We start from the raw sequence: 9,250 nt of genomic DNA, 5'->3' as shown, positions 1-9,250 counted from the left end.
TGTCTTCCTTTTGTATTTTCAGGATTAAATGAGCTCAAATTCACAAAAGAAGCAAAAAGACAGCTAAATCTAACATAAATACAAGAAAAGGAACACAAGTGGATTGCCCGACCCCTCAACGGCATCCTCCCAAGAAAAATAGAGAAGACAGAAGACTGAACACGCCCCGTGCTCAGCCAGCACGGGGCCGTGCCCAAGAAGCAGCAGAAAAGACAAACCTATAGAAGCTTCTATTGCCCACCACGGGGCCGTGTCCATCGGACACCCGGGCGTGGCGAAAGTACAGCAGGCGCATTAATTGTAATTGTGAATTACAATTAATGAAGAGAGAGAGTGTTAGACAGGCACGGGGGCGTGTCCAGCGGACACGGGGCCGTGCCCAGCCTTCTGTTCAGCCTATAAATAGGAGTGCTTGGTTTCATTGCAACTCATCCCTTGGCACACCACCTCTCTCACACTTCATCCACCACCCACCACCACCATAACACCATCATCCACCACCATCATACATTGTCCATCATAGAGTGTGTGAGTCGTCTCGGGATCCAAGATTGATCGTAAGAGGTCTTGACAATCAAGGCCATGTTTGCCTAAGTCTCTTACATCACTTGGTGAAGACAAGTGTTTAGTATAATACTTTTTATATTTAATCTTTTGCACTTTTTATTTGGTTTTGTATTAATGACTTTAATAACTAGTTGCTTATGTTGAAGGTGATCTTTCCTTATCGTTTGTCCGTGGTGTCTTGGCATTTTTTTACTGTCTATATAAAATAAAAGATTTTCACCATTCATATCTCCACGGTCTATACGGGGGTATGTTGGCTACCTGGTCGGGGGTTAAGGGAACGGTTTGGTAAGGGTCTTGCCCTTGTTCAGCGTTTAGAGGTCCTGCAAGGGACCTGGGTCAAATTTAGTAGGATCTCCTTCAATGCCCATAGGTATTGGATGGCGGGGATCCAAACTCTTTGGCCCCCTCATAAGTTAACTACTATTAATACTATAACCCGGCTATTTAGGACTGTATCCCTGTTGACTCAGACTACTTAGTCGAGGGTAACGTCACCGCCAAAAGCGGGGCCTACCATAATTTGCATTAATAACTTAATTCATTATCTTCCAATAATCCAACCCTTTAGGATTGTATCCTTGCTGACTCAAACTACTGGGTTGAGGGTAACGTCGCCTTCAAAAGAGGGGCCTACTACAATAACTAAGATAATCTCTTAAACAAGTGCAAAAGTGCGAAAATAATCAAAGGTTATACTAATACACGAGTCGGATCCAAGTGATTCAGCATTTAGTTTGTTTTTATTTTCTTAGTTTAAAAACCTTTTCTAACATTTTGATTTGATTAGACGTTGAGGATAAACCGGTACTAAAAGCTCTTGTGTCCTTGGACGACCTCGGTATCTTACCAACACTATACTACGTCCACGATGGGTGCACTTGCCCATATGTGTGTTTAGTGTTAGTAAATATCGTGTTTTATAAATTTAAAACTTGGCTAAAAGTGTAAAAAGGGCTTAAAATATACATCAAAAAATATTACACTACACGCACATCAAGTTTTTGGCGCCGTTGCCGGGGACACAAGGATTTTAAGAAAGTTAGGAATCAACAGCTTAATCATATTTTTATTTTTCTTTTTAATTTTTAGGATTTTTCTTAGTTTTTCAGCTTTTGCAGAGCTTAGCACGGGCCGTGCCTGGTCAGACACGGGCCGTGCCCAACGTTGTTACTGGCAGTTTTTAGTTTTCCAAGTTACAGACGGCTGACCATGGGGCCGTGTCGGTGCAACACGGGGCCGTGTCCAACTCTCCAGTAACTAGGATCTGGAAAACAATCATTGTAACTCCGACCACGGGCCGTGTTCACTGAGCACGGGGCCGTGGTGAACTTTCTGACCAGCATTCTTTTCTGTTTTTATTGCAGGACTTGGAACCAGACGTCACCCCTACGTAGTGTATGAGCTCCAGTTCTAATAAGGACATAAAAGAACCTCTAGAAGAACCCGAACGCTTTCTCAGAAAAAGACTAAAAGCCAAGAATCAAGAGAAAGTTTCGGGGAATCCACTTCCAATGGCGGACCAACGTACCCTCATGGATTATCTACGACCCACCGTAGGTAACCTAGGCGCCGCTATCAACGCACCGAATGTTGAAGCCAATAACTTCGAAATTCGGCCGCATTTGATACAAATGCTCCAAAACTCCGCAACCTTCCATGGGCTTGCGGACGAGGATCCCCATCTACATATTACTAATTTCTTAGAAATGTGTGATACTTTTCGGATCAATGGAGCATCAAATGACGCCATCCGCCTTTGAATGTTTCCTTTCTCATTAAAAGACCGAGCAAAAGCTTGGCTCAACGCCCTCCCAGCTAGATCGGTAAACACCTGGGATGAACTAGCCCAAAAATTTCTATATAAGTATTTCCCTCCCGCTAAAACGGCTAAATTAATGACTGAAATTAATACATATTCACAAGAGGATGGGGAATCCTGATATGAAACTTGGGAAAGGTTCAAGGAGCTATTGCGAAAGTGTCCACATCACGGCCTTGCGATATGGAAACAAGTATCCACCTTCTATAATGGGTTATTGCCACACACAAGGCAGACACTTGATTCTAGCTCCGGGGGACTTTTAGGTAATCGCCGCCCGCATGAAATATATAACCAAATTGAGGAAATTGCTCAAACCAATTTTCAGTGGCACACTCCCTGAGGCAATAAATCTATTGCCCCGGGCGCCCATAAGGTTGATGAAAGCACTTCTTTACAAGCCCAAATCGAGGCTCTTTCTTCAAAAATAAAAAATTTGGAAATGACAAAAACAGTCTCGGTTATGGCTTGTGAAGGGTGTGGTGGGCCACATGAAAATTGGAGTTGTATGAAAGAAACAGACGATCAACAAGAGTCGGTTAGCTACATTGAAAATAGACCTAGGCCGTCGGGTCCTCCAACGGGCACTTACAACCAAGGATGGCGAAACCACCCTAACCTTGGTTGGAGAGAGCCCGGCAATGGTAGTAACCAACAAGCCCAACGAACAAACATTCAACAACCAAGAAATGAATCACAAAAATTCACTCAACAACAAGGTGGACGAGAAAGGCTTGAAGATACTGTATCTCGCCTCATCTCCGACACTGAAAAGAAAAACTCGGAAAGGTTTCTACAATTAGAATCAAATTTTAGAAACCAACAAGCTAGTATTCAAAACATAGAAAAACAATTAAATCAACTAGCTCAAAATTTTTCCGAGAGACCACAAGGTGCATTACCAAGCAATACCGAAACAAACCCGAAAGCGCAAGTTCATCTCATCACTTTACGGAACCGCACCGTGGGGCCTGCGGAAGCACCACCGCCGACAGAAGAGACTGTACCCCCGCCTCTGCAGGAGAAGAACTCCCCTCCATCATCAGAGCCTACCAAGGCTCCTCGAGTTCCGTACCCCGGTAGGTTAATTCGTCAAAAGACCAATGAGCAATTCGCAAAATTCGAAAGTCTATTAAAACAATTGCATGTCAATATTCCTTTTATTGATGTCCTAACCCAAATGCCCAAATACTCTAAGTTCATGAGGGACTTCCTCACTCATAAAAAGAAAATTGAAACCTTGCAATTAGTTAACTTAGGCGAAGAATGCTCTGCACTCGTACTCAACAAACTTCCCCAAAAGAAAATCGATCCTGGAAGCTTCACGATTCCCTGCTCGATCGGGGACTCCCCCGTTCGTAAAGCACTAGCCGACCTTGGGGCTAGAATTAACCTCATGCCTTCATCAATGTTTAAAAGACTCGGCCTAGGAACAACGAGTCCTACAAAAATGAGCATACAACTTGCTGATCGATCCGTCAAATTCCCGCAAGGTGTCATCGAAAACGTCCTAGTAAAGGTAAACAAATTTGTCTATCCGGCAGATATTGTCATACTCGATATGGAAGAAGACACCGAAGTCCCCCTCATACTAGGGAGACCATTTCTCGCCACCGCACAAGCAGTGGTAGACATGAATGACGGAACGCTCACCCTAAGGTACGGAGATGAAGCAGTAAAATTCGGGGTTGGGAAGAGATTAGAGGACGACAACCCGGTCAACTACATGAAGGTTATTGATTCGAGTTTGGATGCTGCTCTCCGACGGTGCAACATGGGATGCCAAACATCCCACTCAGAAAATATATAACCTCACATTGGGTCTAGCCAAGGACCCTTATAAACGTGGCGCACCACGGAGGCATTCCGCGGAACTATCCTTAGTTTAGTTTAATCTTTTAGTTTTAATTTGCAGGAATAAAACACACTCATGGTGGTAAAGGATGAAAAGGGGAACGAGAAACATGACCCCATGCACAAGAACAAGGCAACCTGACATCAATTTCTCCAATACAGAAGGTTCCACACGGGCCGTGTCCAACCAACACGGCCCCGTGCTGAACCCCCTGCAGAAAAACGCCCAGTTCAGGTAACTGGACACGGGCCGTGTTCACCAGACACGCCCCCGTGTCCAGGCTTCTGTTTCTTTTCTTTAATTTTCGTTATTGGCACCTGAACACGGGGCCGTGTCCGGTCCCCACGGGGCCGTGTCCAGACTGCCAGTAACATAAAATCTTTGCTTTTAACACCATATTACACATCTAATCAACCTAAAAATTTATTTTTGGGACACATTGAGGACAATGTGTAATTTAAGTGTTGGGGGGATGCTAAAACCTTGAAATTTTGTAAGTCCTAAAAACAAGCCTTACACAAAACTCTATTGGAACCATTAATCACCCCAAATTTTTTCCAAAATTTTCAATTTTTTTTACTTGTCTAAAGTTTAAGTTGGGAATTCTAAGATTAATAAGGTTATATTTTTACAAGTTTACAACCAATAGCGTCGTGATAAAAAGAACCAACATACGAAAATTACGAAACGGTATGACAAACTTAAGTTAAAATTTGATTATATATACTTGATCACATAGAAAAACCCATTCCCACAAAAAGTGAGTTTTGAGCCTTTATTGAGCATACAAATACACATCTTTAGACTAAATGCTCATTTTTCGTTTCTTGTGTGAATAGTCGCTTGGTTCTTATGACTCTAGAACTTGTAACGACGATTCATTCCCGGTCCTTACCAACTTAAACCCAAGTAAGTAAATGATGGAGGCATTAGGACTAACCGTTTTTCTTTCAAAACCATTATTTTCAATTTTCTTTTCACCCACCTAAAAACTCCCCCTAGTTAACCCCTTTGAGCCTAAACCTTTCATTTCTTTACCCTAAAAACCCTTTTACCCACCAAAACCCTTTTTATTTTTACCCTTTATTTTAGTAACAAGCTCGGTTTTCGTGTGACTAAAAAAAATGATGAAGTTTGAAATAAACAAACAAAGCTCTTAAAACAAAAAGCTTGTTTAAAGAAATACTTCACAAAAAAAATAAAAAGTCACTAAAATAAAATGTTTTACGAAAACCGACGCTTTTTACGCTTTTCGCCCTTTTCTACTAACCACTAACCCATTCACCCACCTTTAGCCCAAGCCTTTACCCAAAAAGTCCTCTTGATATTTACAAAGGTAACAAGTTAAAAAGGAGGAGGATTGATTGCTTGGCAAGCTTATGGTAGGAATAAGTTCCATGCCGCTCTCGAGTGATTCACTAAAAATACACCTTCGGCCGAGTGTGAGTGATTTCTCCCGTGAGGTATGTGAACTTGTATATAAATGGAATTTAAAAAAAAAGGCATGTTATGCCCAAATAAGTAATTTATCCTATGAAACGTTCTAAATAAATCATAACGAATAGGATTGTAAATAAATAAAAATAAAACCCAAAAAAATCTTGGATTCCCGACACTCTATGACAAGCCAAAACCTTCTCTTCTACCCATTCCATTTGGGAGTGTAAGCCACATATTAAAGAGTTTTGCTTGAGGACAAGCAAAAGTTCAAGTGTGGGGGTATTTGATGTGTGTAAAATTCAACATATAAAATACATCAAATAAGGCATAAAACTAACCCTTTTTACGTACTAATGTTGGAAAAAGAGTGCTTTTGTCTTCCTTTTGTATTTTCAGGATTAAATGAGCTCAAATTCACAAAAGAAGCAAAAAGACAGCTAAATCTAACATAAATTCAAGAAAAGGAACACAAGTGGATTGCCCGACCCCTCAACGGGATCCTCCCAAGCAAAATAGAGAAGACAGAAGACTGAACACGCCCCGTGCTCAGCCAGCACGGGGCCGTGCCCAAGAAGCAGCAGAAAAGACAAACCTATAGAAGCTTCTATTGCCCACCACGGGGCCGTGTCCAGCGGACACGGGGTCGTGGCGAAAGTACAGCAGGCGCATTAATTGTAATTGCGAATTACAATTAATGAAGAGAGAGATTGTCAGACAGGCACGGGGGCGTGTCCAGCGGACACGGGGCCGTGCCCAGCCTTCTGTTCAGCCTATAAATAGGAGTGCTTGGTTTCATTGCAACTCATCCCTTGGCACACCACCTCTCTCACACTTCATCCACCACCCACCACCACCATAACACCATCATCCACCACCATCATCCATTGTCCATCATAGAGTGTGTGAGTCGTCTCGGGATCCAAGATTGATCGTAAGAGTTCTTGACAATCAAGGCCATGTTTGCCTAAGTCTCTTACACCACTTGGTGAAGACAAGTGTTTAGTATAATACTTTTTATTTTTAATCCTTTGCACTTTTTATTTGGTTTTGTATTAATGACTTTAATAACTAGTTGCTTATGTTGAAGGTGATCTTTCCTTATCGTTTGTCCGTGGTGTCTTGGCATTATTTTACTGTCTATATAAAATAAAAGATTTTCACCATTCATATCTCCACGGTCTATATGGTGGTATGTTGGCTACCTGGTCGTGGGTTAAGGGAACGGTTTGGTAAGGGTCTTGCCCTTGTTCAGCGTTTAGAGGTCCTGCAAGGGACCTGGGTCAAATTTAGTAGGATCTCCTTCAATGCCCATATGTATTGGATAGCGGGGATCCAAACTCTTTGACCCCCTCATAAGTTAACTACTATTAATACTATAACCCGGCTATTTAGGACTGTATCCCTGCTGACTCAGACTACTTAGTCGAGGGTAACGTCACCGCCAAAAGCGGGGCCTACCATAATTTGCATTAATAACTTAATTCATTATCTTCCAATAATCCAACCCTTTAGGATTGTATCCTTACTGACTCAAACTACTGGGTTGAGGGTAATGTCGCCTTCAAAAGAGGGGCCTACTACAATAACTAAGATAATCTCTTAAACAAGTGCAAAAGTGCGAAAATAATCAAAGGTTATACTAATACACAAGTTGGATCCAAGTGATTCATCTTGTCTATCTGTTTTTTATTTTATTTTTATTTTTCAGCATTTAGTTAGTTTTTATTTCCTTAGTTTAAAAACCTTTTCTAACATTTTGATTTGATTAGACGTTGAGGATAAACCGGTACTAAAAGCTCTTGTGTCCTTGGACGACCTCGGTATCTTACCAACACTATACTACGTCCACGATGGGTGCACTTGCCCATATGTGTGTTTAGTGTTAGTAAATATCGTGTTTTATAAATTTAAAACTTGGCTAAAAGTGTAAAAAGGGCTTTAAATATACATCAAAAAATATTACACTACACGCACATCAATGTCTGTGAGTAACATAGGTTTTGTGAAAATAGGATTCATAACTTAGGTTAAAGAAAATGTTTAATGAAAACTTGTCATGAATCTAGTTTAAGTGTTTATTTGTATAAATCATTTGAAAAAGCGATAATAAATTAGATGATATGTATACGTAAAAGAATAATGCATGGTTAAATGAATAACCAAGTAAAATAAGTTGTATAAAACAAATTGTTTTGTAAAGCAAAGTCTTGTGAAAAATATGTTTTGTGTAAATTGTATAAGTCCAAATTGAATAAATTAGGCAACGCTACGACATGTAATATAATACAAGCACTTATATATAGGAAGTACCAGCGGCGTATCCACCATGCTTGTACCACATTACACACGTCTCGTTACTTAAATCACTAGCCCAAACAAACCACCAATGTGAATTGCCCATGTCTAAACCATTTGTCAAATGTCTTTGTGTAAACCATGCCAAAATGTTTATGTCAAAATGTGGTCCATGAAATGTGTATATCAATATCAAAATGTCTATGTCAAATGTCAATCAAGTAATGTGTAAACAAAATGTCATGTATGGCAAGTGACATATATATCAACTGAACCATAGGTAAAATGCACAAAACAATGTATTGAAGTAAAACATGGTTTAAATCAACGTTATGTTTTGTGGAAATGCATGCTATACTGATATAAACATCTATGCGGTATTGTGAAAATGCATACATTCAAGCCTTGCAACTGTGGCGATAACCTTTAAACAAATTAAAGGTTTATCTGAGTTATGTATATCGAATTCGGTCATTCCTTTCATCCAAACATACCTAGGATGTCAGGAATGGGAGTTGTCAATTCCTATGGTACCACTACCTACTAACGAACGACGTAGCTAATGTTAATGAATGTATTTGGTCCCATTTAAACAAACCAAATGTCATACCAAAATGTAAGCATGTGATGAAAATAAATGTACTAAATATAATGAACATATATAGCATGTGATGCAAAACAAATGTACTAAGTATGATGAACATACATAGCATAAAAAGGTAATGTAAAACAATGCACTAGGTATGCACTAAATGGACATACATAGCGTGAAATGTAATGTAAATCAAATGTACTAAGTATGATGAACATACATAGCAAAAACACAATGAAATCATGTACTATAAATGTACTAATGAACATAACAAGCATATGATATGAAAACATGGAAAGCACGAAAGTAACAAGTAGGCACATGTGTTTCACCCCAAAATGTTTGAAAAACAGTAAAAGAGGGGACTATGTACTCACTTGAGATTGTTTTGAAGTCCTAGGATAACCACCAAGCAAACCTAGAAGATCACGGATTCAAACGGCACCTAATATAGGTATCTACATTAGTAAACGGACCTAACGGAGGATTGGGTAGTACGAGGGTTTGTAAACCAAATAAGTGTGGGAACTTCTGTAATATGGTTTGACAAAGCCAACATACTAAAACGAAACCTATCCTAAGTGCTTTTGACCCGTTACGACCCGTTTAGGTAACTTATGCTACTTTAACGCGTCGTTCGCGTAAAACGCGTTCGGAACGCCTAACTAGTCCTATGACA

The 9,250-nt window shown here is 40.2% G+C and overlaps 1 non-coding gene across 1 annotated transcript; it reads right to left on the bottom strand.

The window, feature by feature from the left end:
- Positions 1-2,459: 2,459 nt before the first annotated feature.
- LOC118492859 lies at positions 2,460-2,566 on the bottom strand. Its single transcript, XR_004894860.1, has one exon. It is a non-coding gene; the product is annotated as a small nucleolar RNA R71 (small nucleolar RNA).
- Between the last annotated feature and the right edge of the window lie 6,684 nt (positions 2,567-9,250).

Source organism: Helianthus annuus, chromosome 5 (assembly GCF_002127325.2).
Source record: "Helianthus annuus cultivar XRQ/B chromosome 5, HanXRQr2.0-SUNRISE, whole genome shotgun sequence".
NCBI classification, from domain to species: Eukaryota; Viridiplantae; Streptophyta; class Magnoliopsida; order Asterales; family Asteraceae; genus Helianthus; species Helianthus annuus.
This window is presented reverse-complemented; position numbering and strand designations above follow the sequence as displayed.